This window comes from Somniosus microcephalus, chromosome 2 (genome assembly GCF_052327205.1).
Source record: "Somniosus microcephalus isolate GS21.2 chromosome 2, FLI_Smic_1.0, whole genome shotgun sequence".
NCBI lineage: Eukaryota > Metazoa > Chordata > Chondrichthyes > Squaliformes > Somniosidae > Somniosus > Somniosus microcephalus.
In genome coordinates this window covers 350,065,130-350,086,825 of record NC_140988.1, presented here as the reverse complement: position 1 = coordinate 350,086,825, position 21,696 = coordinate 350,065,130, and the positions used below count along the sequence as shown (strand labels likewise).

Genomic DNA, 21,696 nt, shown 5'->3' with positions numbered 1-21,696 from the left:
CTCAGGTTGACAGACGTGGTCACCGAACAGCGTGATTCCTGTGGCCATAAAGTTAAAAAGTAAGGTAAAAAAAGCCTGTTCAGGGTCTGGTAAGATAATTAGTTTAATTGGGTCGCCTGTTGCTGCCGGTCAGGTCTGCTCAGTGCTGACAGACTCGATATTGGGAAAGGCGGGTTGACAGCAGATTCCCGACCCGCTGTCCAAAAAGAACCACTTTCCCACCCAACCCGTCAACAATGCCGCCCGCTGACACCCCGGAAAATTCCGACCTTATTTTCTATTCTCTGCTTATTAACTTTTATGGAGTAGATTTTATCAGAATTCTTTTGGGGACAAATAATCTCGCCATTGCGTATTGAAGAGGGGATTCATTTTAAAAATCACATCACCCCCGTCAATATTTTTGACCGACTTTGCTCATTGTGTTCCACCTATCTGAATTTGTATCTAATTCTCTGCAGCGCAAGCAGGCTGTCACTTGGAATAATTTCATACGAAAAATTACTGGAGTCCAGACAAATCCACGGAACATATAAACCCAGATTGCAGGAATCCGTATTATTGAATTACAGAAGAAATGCTGACCTTTTGTGTATCTTTAAATTGGCTGCATTTGTACACAACAACTACTTGTATTTATATTGTACACATTATACACATGCATAGCTTTGGAGCAATGTCAATATTTTGGCTGATGTTTGGTGCTTAAACATGCCATTATGGCAATATATATAATAGTGAAAATTTATATGGCAACTATTCAATTTTACTATGCAGAGGCATGATTTACCTTTTTCTGTTTTAACTACTAAGTGTTGGCCTTGACCGTTGAGGATCATGGGTTCAAACCCCACTCCAGAGATTTGAGCGCATAAACTCAGCTGACACTCCATTGCAGTACTGAGTGAATGCTGCACTGTCTGAGGTGCTGTCTTTCAGATGATTCGTTAAACCGAGGGTCTGTCTGCGTTCTCAAGTGGGCGCAAAAGATCCTATGGCAATATTTAAAGAGCAAGGGAGTTCTCCTGGTTTCTTCAACATTTATCTCTCAACTAAAACCACGAAGATGGATCGTTGGTTATTTCTCTCTGCTGTTTGTGGGAACTTGCTGCGTGCAAATTGGCTGCTGCGTTTACCTACATTTTAAAAGTATTTCATTAGCCATAAAGCGCTTTTGGACTTTCTGAGCTTGTGAAAGCTGCTATACTATTACAATGTTCCTCTGAATTTTCATGCGTGCGTGTACACACTGGCCCACTGTACAACACGACCTTACACCGTGCCACATAAGGTGATATTCTACCCGATGAGAAGAAGCTTGGTCGAAGAGGTAGGTTGTAAGTAGCTTCTTCAATGAGGACAGAACGGTAGAGAGGTTTACGGAGGGAAATCCAGAGCTTGGGTCCTTGGCAGCTGAAGGCCTGGCCACCAATGGTGGAGCAATTAAAATCGGAGATGCTCAATGTGCTTGTCTTGAGGTCAAATATAACACCAAGGTTGTGAATAGTCTGGTTCAGCCTCGCACAGTTGCCATGGAGAGGGATGGAGTTGGTGGTTACAGAACGCAGTTTGTGGCGGGGACCAAAGACACTGGCTTTGGTCTTCCCAGTATTTAGCTGGAGGAAATTTTTGCTCATCCAGTACTGGATGTCGGACAAGCAGTCTGACAATTTAGAGACAGTAGAAGGATCGAGAGAGGTAGTGGTGAGGCAGAGCTGGGTGTCGTCAGCATACATGTGGAAACTGACGCTGTGTTTTTTAGATTATGTCACCGAGGGGCAGCATGTGGATGAGATCTAGGAGGAGGCCTAGGATAGATCCTTGGGGAGACACCAGAGGTAACGGTGTGGGAACAGGAGGAGACACCATTTCAGCTGATTCTTTGGCTACAATTGGATAGCTATGATGGAACCAGGCGAGTGCAGTCCCACCCAGCTGGACGATGGCGGAGAGGGCATTAAAAATGTGAAACTCCTTTTCTTCCTCAGTTTCTCATCCCTCCTACACTTTTCTAGCTTTTAAAACCCAAATTTGGCTTCACCTAATCACTATTTTCCGCGTTGTCATGTCTTGTTTGCACTTTGGACTCTGACACTAAGGGCCTTTGCATTCTTAACTTTGGACTCCGACACTAAGGGCCTTGGCCCGTCATCTTGATTTCTCCATTTTACTTTTTTTAAATGGAGTCTATTTTGGAATGTTATTGATTATCAAATAACTGGACTAAGGGCATAGTATCCTATTGTGAGATTGTTGCTGGATGCATTCCATTGCTTCTCAGTTGCACTCAGGTTACAGAATAACATCAGTTACATCTTTTTTTAAGGACACCTTTGTTATAATGCACATCTTTTTTCCTATTTCTTTTCTGTTACTGAATAGCATTACCTGAGATTTAAAGTCTGATTTTTGTTTGGGTACAGAAAATTCCAGTCTAAGATTAATTAAGCAAACCAGTAGAAAATAACAACTCTGTAATAAGTTAACTTGCCAATAAATTAATTGCTCTAATTATTTGATTTGGTTCTTCATTCAATAATAACTAAATATTGTATTGTTTAATGATGTTGGATAAATTTACTGATGAATGAAGTACAGTATGCAGGGGTGTGGATAGGGGTGGAAAGATTTACGTGACAGAAGGTGTAAAGTTTTATTGTTTAATTGGTCTGTTCCATATAACCACATAACATCAGAAATGTCAGGGATGACAAAAGGCCACTCATCCATTAAAGAAAGAACTTGCATTTATATAGCGCCTTTCACAACCTCAACATGTCCCAAGGGGCTTCGCAGCCCTCAATTAAATACTTTTGAGTACTTTTGTTGTACTGTAGGAAAACGCGGTAGCCAATTTGCATACAGGAAACCTATCTAATGCATAATATAACCTCTTTCATCAAAGGCATCTAACAGCATTTTGAACAATCATAATATTTTTGATCATGCTACCTATTTTCTTTTCCTTGCTCTCTTTCTCTCAATACAATTTTTCTTCCTTTTAATCCAATTTTTCTTTCCCCCTCTTTTTTTCTGTACCTGATTTGACATTGAATTCACCCCCTCTAATTCACCCTCCTGCTCAGTCTTTCCTCTGTTTATTTCTCAATCCTTAAATCTCATTGGTTAAGGAGATACACTGTGTGTTCTGTTGTTCAGCAAGGTCCCAGATGCCCTGTTGCCCTCACTGCGCCGTTATCTACTCGCACTTCCAGCAACTTTGTGGGCAAACCATGCAGTTGTAAGTCTAACGGGGCACGCGTGAGGTGATCCGCTCTAGCAAAATCTGACACAACATATTCCTAAAAACAAATGAACAATTCCCTTCTTATTCCTTAACTTAAAAGATTCAGCTGTTGCACCATCCCGATATTATCCCTGTCCCAGTGCTGTAATGCAATCTTTAAATAACGCTGCCACCCCGCCTCTCTTTTTTCGTACTCTATCCCTCCTGAATATTTTGTAACTAGGAATATTCAGCTCCCAGCCCTGCCCGAGCCGATGCCACTCTTAATAATGTTTTTTGTAGCACTGTTTCAAAAGCATTTAACAACATTTTTTTTCCTTTCTCAAGCTTTCTAAAATTTTCTTTGAATTCTTTTGAAGCTTCTGGGAAGCCCTCTTTCTCTCCTGAGTTACGGATGGGGGAAAGCACAGTTCAGTAACTTATATTTTTACTGGGGACTAAAAGATTTGCAACCAAATTAAGAAGATTAACTCTGTCATATGAATCCTTTCCAAGGTGTCATTCAGCTGATTCGGCATGTGTTACAAACTATGATTACCAAATCTCAGTTAGTTTGACAGGCCAGGAGCTGCACTTCTGCTCACTTAGTTACCAGGACACTTCTGACCCCAATTGTTCCAAGGCTGTTCTTGCACGTTAATCTTTTTGTTGCAAAACCTTTAACATGCTATTCTGCAACAGTATTGCCCAATATATTAGTGACTAGCCATTTGTGGCTAATTGCATTTTTGGTTTTTAAATTTAAAAAATGAGCAGTCGTTCCCTTAGTGGGCATGTGATTTCAATACCCATATTCATGCGTAATTTAAAAGGCGCGATATAAATGTAAGTCTCTTTCTCACTTTCTTTCTGTCTCTGAGCCAAACTGCCATGAATGTAGTCCAGGTTTGTATATCGTTTAAAATGATCTAAATATTCAATCTTTGAGATACTGAGCATTAGAAGTCTTTTTGTAATGTTAAATATTCTAAAGCAAAATTGCTGTCACAAGGCAAATGATTGCTAATTGAGATTGTCTGGCAGAAATGTTTTGTTGTACTGTAATGGTGCATTCATATGAAAAAATTCGTGTCAGTGTCAAGTGGTTTTGGTTTTTCACTGACGCTAAACTTGTGGATTGTGAAGGCCTGAAATTACTCCAAAGCATAATGAGACCCGAACTTCAAGCAAGTCTTAATTGCTTGAGTCAGAATTCAGGCTGTGTTCATACCAACATTGCAATTATGGGATAATGAATGTGCTTCATACCCATGCTCCAGCTGAATTGTGAATGCACCCTGAAGCTTGGAAGTAAGATCCAAGTGCAGACATTACCGACCATTATATGTAGCCCTTTTGATAATTTAATATCTTTCTATAAGAAGTAAAAATAAATACCCCTCCTTCATTTGGAATTGATTTTTTAAAAACCTGCTGGGGCAAGCATCCAATGTTGCCTACCTTTTTTGACTTTTTTGTACAATAATTTGTCAACCTGACCTTAACTGAAATATGGTATTCTGATCAACTTATGTTCTGTGGATTACCGCAAATTCAGTTACTGCTGCTCCAGATGAAAACCCCTCTTCCTCCTTGGTTTAAGGAATCGGTGTGAAATTAGTTTGATCACCATTTTATTGTAGGGCAGGATTTATATGTCGGCACAAACCTGAAATCTGAGGCCATACATACTAATGGTGTGAAAAATAAAAGTGTCTCTTTTGGGCAGTACAGGGATGCTCTCCTGAGTTTTGTGTTAGGATACATGTTTGGGTCACAGAAAAAGAAACTTAACTGTGTTCCTGTCATGTGCCATACCTGGTCTGGGAGAACTTGAGGCTGACGTCAACCCAAATGTGGAAGTTATACAGTAGTTTCCCTATACTGACATTCCTTGTTTTCAACACATAACTCAGAATACAATATGTTAACTGATGCTGCTTTGTAGCAGATAGTTAATAATAATGGGAGTTAAGCTGTTTAAATTATATTTGTGTTCATTATATTATCTTTAGCCTTCATTGGGTTTCTGCTCTACCCTCAAAAAGCTCCCAATATTAAGGTGACAGGACATTGATAAGTCTGTTAAAATCATATTTGGTTTCATAAGAGAAAACACAAGAAGGTTTAAGATAGGTTTACAGTGCATGTGTGTAAATGCACGAAGCGTGGTAAATGAGGTTGGTGAGCTGCAGGCGCAAATAGCTACATGGGAATATGATGTCGTGTGCGATAACGGAGACCTGGCTCAAAAAAGGGCAGGATAGGGTTTTAAATATTCCTGGCTTTTCAGCAAAGATAGGGAAGGAAAGAAAGGAAGTGGGGTGGAGGTATTGGTTAAGGATAATGTTACAGTGCTGGAGAGAGAGCATGTCCTGGAAGGGTTAAGGACAGAATCTATTTGGTTAGAGTTAAGAAATAGAGGTGCCATTCCAATACTAGGTGTATTCTACAGGCCACCAACTAGTGGGAAAGATATAGAGGAGCAAATTTGCAGAGGTGCAAGAACTAGAGTAGTGATAATGGGGGACTTCAATTATCCTAATATAGACTGGGATAGTAATCGTGTAAAGGGCAGAGAGGAGAAAGAATTTCTGAAGTGTGTTCAGGAGAACTTTATTGATTAGTACGTTTCTGGCCCAACGAGGAAGGAGGCATTGCTGGATCTGGTTCTGGGGAATGAGGTGGGTCAAGTGGAGCAAGTGTCAGTTGAGAAACCTTTAGGGAACAGTGATTATAGTATCATAAGGTTTAGATTAGCTATGGAAAAGGACAGGGAGCAATCTAGAGTAAAACTACTTAATTGGGGGAAGGCCTATTTCAGTGGGTTGAGAATGAATCTGGCCCGGGTAAACAGGAATCAAAGATTGGCAAGCAAAACTGTAATCGAACAATGGGCTGCCTTTATAGAGGAGACGATTTGGTTACAGTCGAGGTTCATTCCCATGAGGGGGAAAGGTAGGGCAACTAAAGCCAGAGCCCCCTGGATAATGAAAGAGATAGAGAGTAAGATGAAGCAGAAAAAGAGCGCGTATGACAGATGTCAGGTTGAGAATACAAGTGAGAATCAGGCAGAATATAGAAAGTTCAGAGGGGAGTGAAAAAGAAAATAAGAGGGACAAAGAGAGAGTATGAGAATAAGATTGGCAGCTAACATAAAAGGGAATCCAAAAGTCGTCTTTAGGCATATAAACAGTAAACGGGTAGTAAGAGGAGGGGTGGGGCCGATTAGAGACCAAAAAGGAGACCTATGCATGGAGGTAGATGGCATGGCTGAGGTACTAAATGAATACTTTGCATCTGTCTTCACCAAGGAAGAAGATGCTGCCGAAGTCATAGTGAAAGAGGAGGTAGTGGAAATACTGGATGAGATAAAGAGGAGGTACTAGAAAGGCTGTCTGTACTTAAAGTAGATAAGTCACCAGGACCTGATGGGATGCATCCTAGGATGCTGAGGGAAGTTAAGGAGGAAATCGCAGAGGTACTAGCCATAATCTTCCAATCCTCCTTAGATACAGTGGTGGTGCCAGAGAACTGGAGAATTGTAAATGTTACACCTTTGTTCAAAAAAGGGTGCAAAGATAAACCCAGCAACTACAGGCCAGTCAGTTTAACCTTGGTAGTTGGGAAGCTTTTAGAAACGATAATCAGGGAATTGGATAAGTACCTGAAGGGCATTTGCAGGGATACGGGGAAAGGGCGGGGGAGTGGGACTAGCTGAAGTGTTCTTGCAGAGAGCCGGCACGGGCTCGACAGGCCGAATGGCCGCCTTCTGTGCTGTGTAACCATTCAATGATTCTATAAATAGAGGCATAGAGTACAAAAGCAAGTAAGTTATGCTAAACCTATATAAATCACAGTTTAGGCCTCCGCTGGAGTACTGTGTCCAATTCTGAGCACCACATTTTAGGAAGGTTGTCAAGGCCTTGGAGAGGGTGCAGAGGAGATTTACTGTATTTAAAAAAAAAAAAAATTAAAAAAAAACAGGGATGAGGGACTTCAGTTATGTGGCGAGGCCAGAGATGCTGGGATTGTTCTCGGAGCAGAGAAGGTTAAGGGAAGATTTAAGAGGTGCTCAAAAGTGATGAATGGTCTTGATAGAGTAGATAGGGTGAAGCTGTTTCCACTGGCAGGAGGGTCATAAACCAATGTTCCCCCTAATTTTGTTTTGGGTGCACGGCCCCTTTAACAGGCCGTGTGGCCCATTCAAAGTTTCGAGCATGCAAGAAATTTCACATTTACAAAGCCAGTCCAGGGCTGCGCGGGATTGGCAGACAGTTGCGCAGCCACGCAGCTTAGAGGGAACCTTGGTCATAACTAGAGGACACAGATTTAAGATAATTGGCAAAAGAACCGGTGGGGGGGCGGGGGGGGGGGGGGATGAGAATTTTTTTACACCGTGAGTTAAGATCTGGAATGTACTGGAAGCAGGTGGTGGAAGCAGATTCAGTAGTGACTTTCAAAAGGGAATTTGATATACTTGAAACGGAAAATTTGCAGGGCAATGGGGAAAGAGCGGGGAAGTGGGACTTGCCAAGAGCCAGCACAGGCATGATGGACTGAATGGCCTCCTTCTGTGCTGTAAGGATTCCATGATACTAAAATTAGTTACATTTCATTTTCCAAAATATATTACATTTATTTTTCCTACTTTCTGTGAAGCTCTGTGGGACATTTTTCGATGTTTTCAGTGCTACTTTAATCATGCTACAGTTTACAGTACTAGGTGTCATTGGAACATCAAACGTGGTTATAAACTCTAATGATGTTCCTTTTTTTTATCTCCGTTAGCATCGCCGATATCTTTTATGGATCCCAAATGAAGTAACCCTTAAAGGTTGATGCATTTGCAGTGATTAAGGTAGGAAACCTATTTAAGGACAGTGGAAAATATAGGCAATCTGGTGTCTTAATATGACGTATTTATAGTGAGGAACTGGATGGCATGTGGGGGGAGAATATTGTTTTACTATTGGGACTTGGGTTCAAATCTAGTTCAGATAGTAAGGATTAAAGCTTCTGTTTTTCCAGTACATCCAAAATTTAAAGTTTGAGCAATGTGTGTAAAATTTTCTGCAATCTGAGTAGTTAAGGTAGAGCGAAGGTTGAAGGATTGGGGGCACACGGGGAGGGGGCAGCGCCAAAGTCCAGATTTGACCGATTTCGCACAGCACAGCCACAATAGCATCCTCCAAATGCTGCGTTGCCATTCAGATTCAAAACAGCAACGTGACCACAGTCAGGAATTTAAAAGTTAAGTGAGTAAATTATTTGCATCCAGTTTAGCCAAGTTCTGAAGTGCAAAATTGTGCTAACCTCACAGGCTCCGCCACAAGTAGTTAGTGCAACTGGAGTGCTAATTTGGGGTTGTGATGAAGGACCTTAGATGTAGAAACCTAGGAAATTTACAGAAAAAACAGGTCGGCTTGCAATAAGCTTGCCCTTTTTGGTTTCATCACAGACCCACTATCTCATTCAATTATATTTCTTTGGAAATGTGCCCAGTTGCCTCTTGAACTGGTTTCTGCCGTGGGCTTCAATAAAATTTCCCAATAAATTACTCTGTTCATTATCCTTTATGAAATAGTTTGTCTGAATTAATCCATTTGTCAGCATGTGCCAGGCAAAAGGTTTGAGTTTTGCACATTTAAACTAAAGTTTATTAGGTGTACATCACTAAATAATTCAGTATTATACGTTGTGTGACGATGTAGATTATTTTTCCTTTTATAGTCATACAGCACAGAAAGAGGCCCTTCGGCCCATCGTGTCTGCGCCGGCCATCAAGCCCTGTCAATTCGAATCCTATTTTCCAGCACTTGGTCCATAGCCTTGTATGCTATGGTGTTTCAAGTGCTCATCTAAATGCTTCTTGAATGTTATGAGGGTTCCTGCCTCTACCACCCTTTCAGGCAGTGAGTTCCAGATTCCAACCACCCTCTGGGTGAAAAAGTGTTTCCTCAAATCCCCTCTAAACCTCCTGCCCCTTAGCTTGAAACTATGCCCCCTGGTTATTGACCCCTCTACTCAGGGGAAAAGATCCTTTCTATCTACCCTATCTGTGCCCCTCATAATTTTGTACACCTCGATCAGGTCCCCCCTCAGCCTTCTCTGCTCTAAGGAAAACAACCCCAACCTGTCCAGTCTCTCTTCATAGCTGAAACGCTGCAGCCCAGGTAACATCCTGGTGAGTCTCCTCTGCACACTCTCCAATGCAATCACATCCCTGCTATAGTGTGGCGACCAGAACTGCACACAGTATTCCAGCTGTGGCCTAACTAGCGTTTTGTACAGCTCCATCATAACCTCCCTGCTCTTATATTCTATGCCTTGGCTAATGAAGGCAAGTATCCCATATGCCTTTTTAACCACCTTATCTACCTGCTCTGCTGCCTTCAGGGATCTATGTACATGCACACCAAGGTCCCTCTGATCCCCTGTCCTTCCTAGGGTCCTACCATTCATTGTGTATTCCCTTGCCTTGTTAGTCCTCCCAAAATGCATCACCTCACACTTTTCAGGGTTAAATTCCATTTGCCGCTGTACTGCCCATCTAACCATCCCGTCTATATCGTCCTGTAGCCTGAGGCTTCCCTCCTCGCTATTTACCACTCCACCAATTTTCGTGTCATCTGCAAACTTACTGATCATACCTCCTACATTCATATCTAAATCATTAATGTACACTACAAACAGCAAAGGACACAGCACCAATCCCTGTGGTACACCACTGGACACAGGCTTCCAGTCACAAAAAGAACCTTCAACCATCACCCTCTGCCTCCTGCCACGAAGCCAATTTTGGATCCAATGTGCCAAATTGCTCTGGATCCCATGGGCTCTTGCCTTCTTGACCAATCTCCCATGCGGGACTTTGTCAAAAGCCTTACTGAAGTCCATGTAAACTACATCAACTGCACTACCCTCATCCACACACCTAGTCACCCCGTCGAAAAATTCAATCAAATTGGTCAGACATGATCTCCCCCTGACAAAGCTATGCTGACTATCCTTGATTAATCCTTGCCTCTCCAAGTGGAGACTAATTCTGTCCCTCAGAATTTTTTCCAATAATTTCCCTACCACTGATGTTAGGCTCACTGGCCTGTAATTCCCTGGTTTATCCCTGTACTGGTCTCGCTAGATGTAACTCCTATCCAGTTATCCAGTCAGCTAAACACTCATTCAAATAACTCCTATAGAAGCAGGGTGCTGTTTTGAAGCTTTACTTGAATAAAATTGTGAAACTGTAAACAAAGAGAAAGTATGTTTTGTACACAGAGGTAAGTACTATACATTAGCTATTACATAAGATACAAACATGTTTATGAAAACAGAATAGACTAACTGTATGTATAAGTAAATAGCACTGAAGCTAAACCTCGGTAGCTAACAGCTAATAAACTTCTTATGGACAAAGTATTGTCAAAATACTATACCGACAAGGTTATCATGTTACTAAACAAGGATACTCACAGACATTGTGTCTTGCCTAGCGTATAAGGAAGGATGGTGGAGGATTGAGAACGGCTGCCTCGTGGGCTTTGTTCACAACTCAGCAAACACTCCCTGGAATACTACTTCCAGGGCAGACAGGAAGAAGGTCAAATAACACACTGCTATACAATAACTACCACTAGTGGGTGCTACCTGCATGTAATAAGTCCAGAACAATCCCTACTACCCGTCTTGAATAATGGTACTACGTTAGCTGTTCTCCAGTCCTCTGGCACCTCCCCTGTGGCCAGAGAGGTTCTGAAATTTTGTGTCAGAGCCCCTGCAATCTCCTCCCTTGCCTCACACAGCAGCCTGGGACACATCTCGTCTGGGCCTGGGAATTTATCCACATTTAAGCCCGGTAAAACTGCTCGTACCTCCTCCCTCTCAATACTAATTTGTTCAAGTATATCACAATCCCCCTGCCTGATTTCTATGCCTACATCGTCCTCCATAGTAAACACAGATGCAAAATATTCATTTAAAACCTCACCTACATCTTCCGGCTCTACACACAGATTGCCACTTTGGTCGCTAATGGGCCCTACTCCTTCCCTGGTTATCCTCTTGCCCTTAATATACTTATAAATCACCTTGGGATTTTCCTTTATTTTGCCCGCCAGTGTTTTTTCATTCCCCCTCTTCACTTTCCTAATTTATTTTTTTAAGTACCCCCTTGCACTTTCTATACTCCTAGGGCTTCCACTGTTTTTAGTCCTTTGTATCTACCAAAAGCCTCCCTTTTTTTCCTAATCCATTCTTGTATATCCCTTGGCATCCAGGGTTCCCTGGACTTGTTGGTCCCACCCTTGACCTTTACGGGAACATGTTGGCGTTGTACTCTCTCTCTTTCCTTTTTGAAAGACTCCCACTGATCTGATGTGGATTTTCCTACAAGTAGCTGATCACAGTCCACTTTGGCCAGATCCTGCCTTATATTAAAATCGGCCTTCCCCCAATTTAGAACCTTTATTTCCAGTCTATCTTTGTCCTTTTCCATGACTACCTTAAATCTCACCGAATTATGGTCACTGTCACCAAAATGCTCTCCTACTGACACAGCTACCACTTGCCTGGCTAAATTCCCTAGAATTAGGTCCAGTACCGCCCCCACTCTTGTAGGACTTTCTACATGCTGGCTCAAAATGCTCTCCTGGATGCACTTTAAGAATTCGGCACTCTCTAAGCCTTTCACACTCTGACTATCCCAGTTAATATTGGGGAAGTTGAAATCCCCTACTATTATTACCCTATTATTTCTACACTTCTCTGAGATTTGCCTACATATCTGTTCCTCTATCTCCCCCTGACTGGGGGCCGATAGTACACTCCCAGCAAAATGCTTGCCCCCTTTTTGTTTTTAAGCTCTACCCATATGGCCTCATTGGAGGAACCTGCTAAGTTATCATCCCTCCTTACAGCAGTAATTGACTCCTTGATTAATATTGCGACACCCCCTCCTCTTTTACACCCTCCTCTGTCTCGCCTGAAGATTCTATACCCCAGAATATTGAGCTGCCAGTCCTGCCCCTCCCTCAACCATGTCTCTGTGATAGCAACAATATCATACTCCCATGTGTTAATCAACATCTTCAATTCATCTGCCTTACTCGCAAGACTCCTTGCATTAAAATAAATGCCATCCAGCCTTGCCGTACTCCCTTGAGCTGTTACATATTTGTTCTGCCTTCTCGGCTGACTTGTTTTTTCCTCTATATTTGGCTGTGCATCAGCCCCTACTATAGCTCCACTCCGTATCCCATCTCCCTGCCAAGTTAGTTTAAACCCCCCCCAACAGCACTAGCAAACCCCCCCGCAAGGATGTTGGTCCCGTCCTGGTTCAGGTGCAACCCGTCCGACTTGTACAGGTCCCACCTTCCCCAGAAGCAGACCCAGTGATCCAGGAAACTAAAGCCCTCCCTCCTGCACCAACTCTTTAGCCATGCATTCATCTGCTCTATCCTCCTATTCCTATACTCCCTAGCACGTGGCACCGGGAGTAATCCAGAGATTACAACCTTTGAGGTCCTGCTTTTTAATCTGCTACCTAGCTCCCTAAATTCTTGTTGCAGGACCTCATCCCTCTTTCTACCCATGTCGTTGGTACCAATGTGAACCACGACCTCTGACTGTTCGCCCTGCAGCCGTTCAGTGACATCCTTGACCCTAGCACCAGAGAGGCAACATGCCATCCTGGAGTCACATCTGCAATCACAGAAACGTCTGTCTGTTCCCCTTACGATAGAATCCCCTATCACTATTGCTCTCCCACTGTTTTTCTTCCCCTCCTGTGCAGCTGAGCCACTCGTAGTGCCACAGACTTGGCTCTTGCTGCATTCCCCTGAGAAACCACCTCCCCCATCAGTATCCAAAATGGAAAATCTGTTGGAGAGGGAGATGGACCCAGGGGACTCCTGCACTACCTTCCTAGTTCTTTTACTCTGTCTGGCGGTCACCCATTTCCTGTCTGCCTGTGCACTCTTTACCTGCGGTGTGACCACCTCGTTAATGTGCTATCCACGAAGATCTCAGCTTCGCGGATGCTCCACAGTGACTCCAACCGCAGCTCCAGCTCCGAAACGCGGATTTCAAAAAGACAGCTGCAGCTTGAGACACTTTCTGCACATGTGTTCGCCCTGGACACCTAAAGTGCCCCTGACTTCCCACATAGCAAAGGAGGAGCACTCCACGCAGCTGAGCTGCCCTGCCATGTCCTACCCTTAATTTACTCCCTTTACTTCCTTTAAATTAAAGAATATTAAACACACTAGGGACCTTGCTTCCCTTTAAACACCACTTTCTCTAAACTGGAGACCTTACTTTGACTTTAACGACTGGACTTTGGTAAGTTAGATCTGGTGAGTATTTCTAATCAGCTCCTTCCCTGGTTGTGATGTCACTTTAGTGGTTTTGTAGTTGTTGTTGTTTGACTGCTCCCGCTCTCGGACTCTTTCCTTGGTGTAAAGTAAGAACCAATTTCTACAAGGTGAAAAGTTAGAAAAAACAAAGGCGAAGCAAGAGAGCTCCTCTTTCCACTCCTCGCCTAACTCCCTGACTCACCCAAGTCGCAGCACTCTGTTATAACTTCTGTTATCAGTGCCCTGTATCCACATACTTAAGTAGTTTATGGACAGTGTCTAAAGTTATTGAGAGATGCTGTGCAGTTATAGCAGCTCAATGATTCATATAATTCCAGGTGCAGCTACTTGAAGAATCTTAACTTCTTGCATAATTAGTTTAAAAACTCGACTTTATTTTAGCAATTAAGAAATGTATGTTGACCTGTAAGAACTTGCTAGGTGGAGTTAATTGAGCTTCAACTGTACATGTATTTTCTGGGTTTAGATTTAGCAACTCCTTGTAGATTCTCTGATTTCAAAAAGACAGGCTGGTAAGCAACTTTTAAAACAGAGACTGGACCATCTGAATTTAAATAGCTGTTAAATTTGTAAGAGCTGCCATCAAAAATATATATTTGAATAAATCACACACGATGCTTATATTTTAATGGAGTGGCTTGCCTCTTCCCTGAGCACTTCTTTTTAGACAAACCAATGAATTATCATAAAATATGACAATGAACTGAAGTGAAACTGATTTTTAACCTTTTGTGTACTGTGACAAAATTAAAAAAGACAATACTCTGGTAAATCTTAGATAAAATTGATGGCGCTCGGAGTCGCAAGCAATGTTCCCTGTAACTCTTTTTGGCCCTATGCGACCCCTTTAAAGGGCTGAGCAGACCATTCAAAATACCACACATTCGCGGTTTTTACATTGAAAAGCCGGCTGCACAGTATCCCTGGAGCGCTGCACGGCCACTTAAAGGGAACATTGGTCGCAAGCAGAGTGGCTAAATTTTCAGACGATACAAGGCTTATGAATGTGGTAGACTATGAAGCTGAACAGGATAAGCTACAGGAGGATTTTAATATACTTGAGAATTGGGTAGAGAGGTGGCAGATGAAAATCAATATAGAGAAATGCAAATCCAATGGGATAAAAAAAATCCATGAAGCGACTATTACTTAAATAGAAAGGAAATAATGAGTATGGAAAATGAAAGAGATGGGTTATGATTGACAATAAATTGAAGCTATTGCAGCAATGATCAGTGGGAGAGAGTAAATCAAATCAGCTGTTAGAGTGTTTTAAAAGGTCAGTATTAAGCCTGCCACTTGATAAATAATTGGTGCAACTGCACTTGGAATACTGTGTACTCTTTTGGTCGCCTCAGTACAAAAAAGGATATTGCAGCTATGGAAAGGATACAGAAGAGGGCAACCAGAATGATTGAGGATTATGTAAATTGAGCATGTTTTCACTGGAAAAGAGAATCTTGATGTGATATGATTGCCGTTTTTATGATTCTTACCTTATCCAGACAGTAGAACCACAGGACACGGCCTGCACTTAAAGGGGGGAAAATTTAAAATTAATCTGTAAAATCATTGGCCCGGATCTTGCAACCAGCGGCGAAGGGACGGTGCTCGCCGCTGATTCGAAGAAAGCTACAATCAAAGATTTAGTGGGCTCTTTGGCTTACGACGTCAATTTCATTCTTGTGCCATCGAGAGGGGATTTCTGGGGTCCAGGAACAGTGAAGTCATCAAGCAGGCTGAGCAGCCAATCAGATTGAAGAATTCTCACAGCAAACCAGGAAGTAAAAAACACTGATTATTATTCACTTTTTAATCATTTTACAGAGAACGAAATAAAGATTGGGACATACACATGGGATTAAGGTAGAAGTTGAAGCATCATAAATGATTTTTTAAAAAGTGAAACTTTTTCAATTGTTTTTACAGCGAGAACAGTGCGTAAAAAGTTGAAGTTCACGTCAAATCACTGATTTTGTGCTGATTGTATCTGCGAAGACTGCAAAAGCGCACCCTGCGGATGAGCAGGGTATCACTGACAGCAACTTCCGGATTTCCATTTAACTGCGGATGCCAGAAGTTGCTGTCAGTTTTATACAGTAATGACGGCGAACACTGACAGTTTTGCTGTCATTACACCGTACATTCGGGCCATTATTTCAGTGAGCGAGTGGTCAATCTATGGAACAGGCTCCCTAGAAAGACAGTGGCCCGTATTTTCCGGGCCTATAGATGCGTACGCACCTGTAAGGGCCCCACAAGTTCTGGGTTTTCGCGCGCCAAGACTGGAACTTGCGATCTGTCAAGTATCTTTTTAATAGATCGTTGCCATCCCTGGGAAACGGGCATTCACGGGCAGAGAGTTACTGCCCAGCGAATGCCCGTGAAATTCTTAAGCCTGGTAAAAGTGTAAGAGTTTAAATGAATATAAAATAATTTTCTTCAATTATTTAAACATTAAAATACCTGTAAAATAAGTTAAGGTTATTTTTTAGCCCCTTTAAAACGTTTAAATTTATTTTTCAAAAAATTGTAAATTTTTGTTTTAAATGTTTAATTAAATTGTATTTAAATTTTAAATATTTTAATTTGTATTTGGTATGTAAATGTTTTTTGTTTGATCCCCATTTATGCTTGTGGGAATTCCGTACGTACGGAATCCCCATAAACATGAATGGGAATCCCTCTTTCATTGGTTGGGCTGGCCCACGTGCTCCCCGGGGCGCTTGAGAACCACCTGCGCCCCGGGATATGTGGCCCTCTACGCATGTCTGCGTGTAGCGGCCCAAGAGCGCGAGTGTCCATGGATCCTTAGGCAGAAGGTAGGCGCGGATTTTATTTGAGGATCGGAGGCATTTCCCCACGGGAAGCCTCCGACCGCAAATTCTGGCCCATTGTTGATTCATCCAAATGCAAATTAGATAGAATTCTTTCAGAAAATAATATTTTGGAATACAGTATATAAGTAATTTGAGACAATACATGTGTTAAGTGTAACATGATTGAGAGGAACAGGTGACTTTAGACCTATGGTTCCTTAAGCTTTCTACCACTGGGGTTTTCTTCACCTCATGTCTGGGTCAGTTGTAGACTAATTGGTAGAGATTGATTTCCATAATAAGTTAATAACACCATTATTGTTACATCATGCAACTACCAGGATGGTAGAAGGTGAACTGGATGGACTGTTGTCTTTTTTCATCCAGCAATTGCTCTTGTTCTGTCCTGGTGTTTACTGATAAAGTTGGCTAATACTAAAAATCAGTCGGCCTGCAATAGGAGCAGATCCCATGATTGGGCTGGAATGGCAACAATGGTGGTTAAACCTTGAGTTACTTGAGTTAAACCTTGCGAATCCTCTGGGGTCCCCCAAGGATCTATTCTTGCCCCCCTCCTATTTCTGATCTATATACTGCACCTTGACGACATCATCTGAAAACACAGCGTCAGTTTCCACACGTATGCTGACGACACCCAGCTCTACCTCAGCACCACTGCACTCGACCCCTCCACGGTCTCTAAATTGACACACTGCTTGTCTGACATCCAGTACTGGATGAGCAGAAATTTTCCCCAATTAAATATTGGGAAGACCAAAGCCACTGCCTTGGGCCCTGCCGCAAACTCCGTTCCCTAGTCATCGGCTCCATCCCTCGCCCTAGCATCTGTCTGAGGCTGAACCAGACTGTTCGCCACTTTGGTGTCATATTTGACCCTGAAATGAGCTTCCGACCACATATCCACGCCATCACTAAGACTGCCTATTTCCACCTCTGTAACATTGCCAGTCCCTGCCGCTACCTCAGCTCATCTGTTGCTGAAACCCTCATCCATGCCTTTGTTACCTCTAGACTTCACTATTCCAACGCACTCCTGGCCGACCTCCCACATTCTACCCTACATAAACTTGAGGTCATCCAAAACTCGGCTGCCCGTGTCCTAACTCGCGCCAAGTCCCGTTCACCCATCACCCCTGTGCTCGCTGACCTACATTGGCTCCCGGTTAAGCAACGCCTTGATTTCATAATTCTCATCCTTGTTTTCAAATCCCTCCATGGCCTCGCCCCTTCCTATCTCTGTAAACTTCTTCACCCCCCCCTTGAGATATCTGCGCTCCTCAAAATCTGCCCTCTTGAGCAACCCTGATTAACCATCGGTGGCTGTGCCTTCAGCTGCCTAGGCCCTAAACTCTGGAACTCTCTCCCTAAACCTCTCTTTCCTCTAAGAAGCTCCTTAAAACCTACCTCTCATCTGCCTTAATTTCTTACGTGGCTCGGTGTCAATTTTTTGTCTTGTAACACTCCTGTGAAGCGCCGTGGGATGTTTTACTATGTTAAAGGTGCTATATAAATACAAGTTGTTGTTACAAGTATAAAGCTGAAGTCCGAATCATCCAGACTATCAGCTGATCTCAATCTCTCCACTAATTTTTCACGTATCATGTGCTGGTTTTGTAATAGTGTTGTAGTGGCACAGTACATTCGAGATTTAATGTGCTATACCATAAAGTAGTAGGTAGGGAAGACTGCGCTTTCCTCCTTTAAGATGCTCCTTAAAACCTGCCTCTGTGACCAAGCCTTTGGTCACCTGTCCTGATAGCTCCTTACGTGGCTCGGTATCAAATTTTGTTTGATAACCCTGCTGTAAAGTGCCTTGGGGGATGTTTTACTACGTTAAAGGCACTATATAAATGCAAGTTGTTGCACAGCTTCTAGTGGTCACATTGAGAACAGCATCGGTGGATAAACATGGGCCGGTTTACTGGTTGGAAATGACTTGGGAGTGCATACTTGGTCCAGAGAATATAGGCATAGTTGACAAAAGGCGATAGGGACCCTGACTGGGATACTTTGCTGGATTATAAAACTGCTGATGATAACCTACACCACAGTTGTTCAAGACAGGGAACAGATGTAGCTAAACATCATTATAATAATGATGCCTGGTACACAGTCTAGCTGGAGAACAGGGTTTTAATTTGTTGAATGATTAGAAACTGAATGCGGTTCAAGCACAAAAACAGCTATTCATTGCAAATCATTTCAGACATTAGGATGCTGTTTTATTTGACAGTTTTCTAATGTACCAATCATAACCCCTGCCTCCACCCCCTCCATAGCTTCCTCCCCTGATCTATCTGAAGTCTTATTTGCACCTTTGCAATTTTCCCCATCATCCACCAGTTTTTATGCTCCGACCTTAAAGTATTTAAGAGTAAATTTTCTACTTAAAAATAGCACAGATCTGGTTGAAAACTCTGATTGAGGTAAGAATATCCAATTGAAGCCCAAGCTTTTCGGACATGCTGAGGCCTTGAAGTAAAAACCTTTAAGATATTGAAAGATTAAAAAAAAAAAATTCAGTGGGTAAGCATCAAATAGGATTACAATGACAAGGCATTGCCTTATCTGTGATACAATAGCAAAATACTGCGGATGCTGGAAATCTGAAATAACAACAGAAAATGCTGGAAACACTCAGCAGGTCAGGCAGCATCCGTGGAGAGAGAAACAGAATCAACATTTCAAGTCTGTGACCCTTACATCTCTAACTTTTTCCAGTTCTGATGAACAGGTTTTAAGCAGGTGCAGAGGAAGGGGATGGGGAGGAAAGGGTGGAAGGCAGGAGAGATTAAATGTTGCAAATGGGGATGGCAGAATCATCAACACCCGCCGCCTGAAAAAATAGGGGCAGGGGTTATAGTCTGAAATTGTTGAACTCTTGAGTCCAGAAGGCTGTAAAGTGCCTAATCGAAAGATGAGGTGCTGTTCCTCGAGGTTACGTTGAGCTTCATTGGATCAGTGTAAGAGGCCAAGGTTAGAGTGGGAGTGGAGCGGAGAATTAAAGTGATAAGCGACCGTAAGCTTGGGGTCACCCTTATGGACTGAACGGAGGTGTTGCGCAAAGTGGTCACCCAATCTGTGATGTTGTTTGGGTGCTTGACTGCTACAGTAACAACTACAGGAAACTTTCTGGTATCCGGCACTGACTGGACCGAGTTGGTGCCGTCCCATCAAAACTGCCGTATAAACCAGCGCTAATGTTAAAACATACGGAGCTTCTCAGCTCCGTATGAAACAACAAACCCTAAAACAGTCGGCCACAGCTTAAAAGCGTCTCTGTAGCTAAGCAACAGCTTCAGCAAGACGTTTGGGAGCCACAACTGGGGGAAAAAAAAAGCATCGAGAAGTAAAAAAAACTTATAGGAAACGGCTCCTGAATTTTGCCGGTAGATAGAGCTTTCTGGACATTTAACCTCCGGTTAAACGAAAGTTTCCTGTACTTGCATACTTATAGTGGTCTTAAAGTGGAAAAACATCCCAAGAAGAAGAGAGGTAAGGATATCAAGTATTTGTGAAGTTGTGTGTTGACTGAAGGCTTGGTCAAAGATGGGTTTTACAGAGGTTTTTAAAGGCAGGGAGAGAACTAGAGGCAGAGGGGTTTAGGATAGGAACCAAGATGAATGAAAGCTCTGCGACCAATGGTGGAATCTTTGGGTGGAGGGGTGGGTGGGGGGAGAGGCCAAAGTAATAGCTGGTGGGCATGGGAGGGGTGTAAGGCTAGCAGAAAAGTTGCATAGTTAGAATGGGTTGATTGGAGGGATTTGTAGATGAGAAGCAGGATTTAAATTTGAAGCATTCGAGAGCAGGGAGCTAGTCCTGTTTCGTGAGGATGGGGCGATAGTTCAGTTGGACTTAGTGTATCACAGCATGCATGTGGTGGGCATATGGACTTTGTGCAGGTCGGGAGGCTTGGTGTGTAGGCTGTTGAAATCGAATATACGAAAGCATGGATAAGGTTTTTGGCAGCAGTCAGGAGTGAGCTGGAGGCTTAGGCAGGTAGCTTTTTGAAGTTGGAAATAACTAGTTTTAATGATGGATAGGATATGGGGTTTGAAACTCGGTTCAGATTTGAAAAAGAGGATTTCCACAGTTTTGCTCAGGTTGAGCAGGCAGCCAGGAAAGGGATGGGGTCAGTAGCATAGGAGTAGAATTTATAGCTATTGTACAAGGGATTTATTGACCACAAATTAATACAATTCAAATACTGTTCAGTTTACAATAAAAACAGAAAATGCTGGAAATACTCACTGCCACTTCTCTTAAGTTTACACTTGTATTAGCTACAATGTTAGAGGTACGATTGTGTAATATCTCCAAGTTTGCAGATGACACAAAGCTGTGTGGGCGTGTGTGCTGTGAGGAGGATGCCGAGAAACTCCAGTATGATTTGGACAGGCTGGGTGATTGGGCAGATGCATGGCAGATGCAGTATAATGTGGATAAATGCGAGGTTATCCACTTTGGTGGCAAAAACAGGAAGGCAGATTATTATCTGAACGGCAATAGATTGGGAGAAGGGGAAGTGCAACGAGACCTGGGTGTCCTTGTGCACCAGTCGCTGAAGGTAAGCATGCAGGTGCAGCAGGCGGTTAAGAAGGCAAATGGTATGTTGGCCTTCGTAGCGAGAGGGTTCGAGTACAGGAACAAGGATCTCTTGCTGCAGTTGTACAGGGCCTTGGTGAGACCACACCTTGAGTATTGTGTACAGTTTTGGTCGCTTTATCTGAGGAAGGACGTTCTTGCCATGGAGGGAGTGCAGCGAAGATTCACTAGACTGATACCTGGGATGGCAGGAATGACTTATGAGGAGAGATTGGGTTGATTGGGCTTATACTCGCTGGAGTTTAGAAGAATGAGAGGGGATCTCATTGAAATTTATAAAATTCTAACAGGACTAGACACTAAATGCAGGAAGGATGTTCCTGATGGCTGGGGAGTCCAGAACCAGGGGTCACAGTCTAAGGATAAGGGGTAAGCCATTTAGGACAGAGATGAGGAGGAATTTCTTCACCCAGAGAGTGGTGAACTTGTGGAATTCTCTACCACAGAAGGCAGTGGAGGCCAATTCATTAAATATATTCAAGAAGGAGTTAGATATATTTCTTGAGGCTAAAGGGATCAAGGGATATGGGGAGAAGACCGGGACAGGGTACTGAATTTGGATGATCAGCCATGATCTCATTGAATGGTGGAGCAGGCTCGAGGGGTGGAATGGCCTACTCCTGCTCATATCTTCTATGTTTCTATGTAC

General features: G+C 42.8%; 1 protein-coding gene across 5 annotated transcripts in view; it reads left to right on the top strand.

Moving 5' to 3' along the window:
- Window positions 1-21,696, top strand: part of ptpra (protein tyrosine phosphatase receptor type A) — a 323,319-nt gene that overhangs the window by 117,336 nt on the left and 184,287 nt on the right. For all 5 annotated transcript variants that reach the window (XM_085975519.1, XM_085975515.1, XM_085975518.1 and 2 more), the window contains exon 2: window positions 8,018-8,087. The gene's annotated coding sequence lies outside the window, so the exon portion shown is untranslated. The remainder of the gene's footprint in view (window positions 1-8,017; window positions 8,088-21,696) is intronic.